At 37.5% G+C, this 3199-nt stretch overlaps 1 long non-coding RNA gene across 1 annotated transcript; it reads left to right on the top strand.

Moving 5' to 3' along the window:
• Window positions 1-571: 571 nt before the first annotated feature.
• Window positions 572-2859, top strand: LOC143122395 (uncharacterized). Its single transcript, XR_012986660.1, has 6 exons — window positions 572-683; window positions 1492-1606; window positions 1735-1830; window positions 2076-2145; window positions 2263-2395; window positions 2768-2859. It is a non-coding gene; the product is annotated as an uncharacterized LOC143122395 (long non-coding RNA).
• The last annotated feature ends 340 nt before the right edge of the window (window positions 2860-3199 follow it).

Below are 3199 nucleotides of genomic sequence, written 5' to 3'. Positions count from 1 at the left end.
TACCTCTTTTATAGTTCATACAGAAAGACGAGAGAACGGAAGCACTGGGTGAAAAGGCTCTGAATCAGGGGATATACTGCCCGGATATTTTTTATGACATGCAGCATATCAGGAGCATCTTTGATCATATCCAGTTTTTAAGAATCAGTGAAAATATTGATTTATTTTGACTCCTGATATGCCAATGAGATATCAGGGGTATGTATACCCAAATCACAAGTCACACACACCATTTCTGGATATCTTTGGGTAGGTCTCCACCCTTGGATAGGCTATCATACTAGATAGCCTAGGCCCAGATCTGCCTAATTAACAGTCACGCATGCCCTACGCTCAAAACGTACCATAAAACATCACTGATAGGCTATTTGCCGTTTGTGAGAACCAATAATGTTAATAATTAGACTAGTAGTAATAGCCCACTTGCCTACTGTTTTGACACTTTACAAAATCAGTTTGGTAGTCATTTTAATGTAACTAAAATATGCAGGCCTAATAATTTCCACGATTTCTTATGCTTTGCCTCTCGATAAGCGCATGCGCACACACAGCATAGCTTCTACCCATCCCCCACCGACTGACTTCTCAACGAACTCCTTGCCACTGGTGGTGACTTCAACCGTCACTTTTCTGTCATGGATCTGACTGCAAGCTGTACAGACTCTGCCGTCATCATATCCAAGGTAAGAACTACAGTACTTTTGTATGTCACTGGAATTAATTAGGAAACTGGAATTAATTAGGAAACTACTGTTTTTAGCATTAATGTTAACCAAAACCGTTTGTTAACCGTCATGTTAGAATCAGCTAACGTTAACGTTTGCTAGCGAGCTAACATCGCTAACGTTAGCTGCTAGCTGTTAATGTTAACTTTTCCAATAACTAACTTTACCATTGTATGGAATATCTGGAATGGTAGTAATATCATATTCAACAATAAGTCTGTCTGAGATTTCGTTATGGATGTAAAGTTTTAGTTTGAATGAAATGGCCAAGGCTATCAGGCACGACTAGGTTAGCTAACCTAGCTACAACTTATAGCTACATTTATAGTGGCTGCTAATGACTATGCAGGCAAACGTGAACAGGGGGTTGACGTAGCTACCTCAATATGATGCCGACAAGTGAAGGGATCTTTAGTTTGTGAAGGGTAATGTATAGCAGCTAGTGTTATATTAAGCCATGCTTACACCAGAAGACTTGACCAGATTTGGGTAAGATTATTGAAAGATTGTAGTCTTTTGAGTAAAGCTTGAAAGCCAAATCTTGTCAAAGGTTTCTGATGTATGGGGTAGCATTATATGGGTAGCATTAGGCAAAATGTTCTTCATTTCATAGCCCTTATTTGGTTGTACCTGACTTGTGCCAAGGCATGTGTTCATTTAAGATGCATGTGAGGGCATTAGTGCTTCAGTGATAGTCTTTTCATGTTATGTGTAAGCTTATTTTGCCATTTATTAATCTTAATTTCCCTCTGTTCTCAGTTTGCAGGCAGTGAGTTGTGAGGACTGCTTCCCTGAGAACACTGAGTGCATTCTGGAATATTCCAAATGTTTGCCACTTCCATACAAAAGAGGTTTCAATCCCGCAAGAGTTCACTCACCAGGTAGAGACAGACAGACACACACGTAGAATAGCAAATGACATTATAATGTGTTTGCATGTATTTGTGTCTGTTGCTGTGTTTAGTTTATCCCCTTTTTTTCATGTGTCTGTTTGTTGTTATGACTTTAGTGGGCTCCATCAACAGACCAGGGCAAAGTCTGTCCTGCTACTACTACATGCTACTTGACTATGTCTGGAAGCCATGGCTGCTGCCCTCAACATGCTGTAAGTGTTTGTGTGTTTTGAATGAGGGCTATGTCACTGTGCACACTCTAATTTGTTTGACAAATGTGCAATGTAATGCATTAATACAGAAACTAATCATCATTATTGTAGCTTTTAATAATAGTCTTGAATTTTGAAGTTTAGCCATGTTTACCATTATGTTGGTGGTAATGTAAATAATGTGATGAATATATGCCAAACTGAGCATAGTCATAATTGAGTTAAATCTTATTTTCTATTTACAGAAACTGAAACCCTCACAAATAAACTGATATCAAGAATTGATGGTGATGTTGGCAAGGGTGCCTTCATAAGGTAATTATCATTTTTGTTTTAACACCTGATTGACTTACCAACTTATTTTTTAATGTTTGATTTTTATCTTAATCAACAATAACATAATGTATAGCAATTGCTGTTTTATTTTTTTAGGTGCCATCCAGTAAGTCCCAGCCTGGAGCCAGAGGCTGGCACTGCACGTCAGATGGGGGAGGATCTATGTTAGGCATCAGAAAGGTGGTTTAAGCAAGAAGGCAAGAGCTTCTGCAGACAGTGTTGCAATTAGGTATGATACTTTTGGAAATTGATCTTAATGCCTTAATTAAAAAAAATGAGGAAAAATCCAACCTTTAAGGACAACAATTTTCTTTGTGAATGAATAATGTATTGTAAATACATAAGTGTTCCTTAAAGGTTGGATTTTTCCTCATTTTTTAAAATTAAGGCATTAAGATCAGATGATTTTTAAATGTATGTGTATGCTAAGGTTATGTAAACTTATGAGCACAACTGTAATACATATCTCCATTACTTCTAACTATTGCACCTGACGTTTAGGCTGCTATTGTGGGTTTGCTTTTATTTGTCACACAAGCTGAGTTAATTATATTCATGGACAGGGTCAATTGTAACATATACTTTCTTTCTCTTTTTACAGACACCTCACTTTTACTGCCAAAAGGACCATCAGAGCACCTCTCCCTACCATCTACTGTATACCAGAAGAGTACGGACAAGGGCCCAAAATGTTTTAAAGGATATTTCACACCCAGACCATGGACTGTTTAAACCACTGTAGTCAAGCAGAAGTCTCTGTTCTCACTTGAGGCAGGTCATTGAGAGGGGGCGAGTGTCACTGCGTAAGCCCCCTACTGCAGGCGAGAAAGCCATGTTGATTTGAATATTGATTGATAAATACAATAAAGGCCATGTAACAAATTTTATTGCCTGTCGTATATGAATTTTCATGGTAAAGTAAAATAAGTCATTGGGATTTAGCAGGTGTAATTCAAAGTAAATAATGTAATTAAGTGTATGTAAAATTAATATGAAATATTATTTAAGTTAAAGTTGCACAATAAGCTCAGTG

Source organism: Alosa pseudoharengus, unplaced genomic scaffold (assembly GCF_046254945.1).
Source record: "Alosa pseudoharengus isolate Yale_2024_CS ecotype anadromous, Long Island Sound unplaced genomic scaffold, YU_APseudo_1.1 YU_APseudo_1.1_scf_14, whole genome shotgun sequence".
NCBI lineage: Eukaryota > Metazoa > Chordata > Actinopteri > Clupeiformes > Clupeidae > Alosa > Alosa pseudoharengus.
This window is presented reverse-complemented; position numbering and strand designations above follow the sequence as displayed.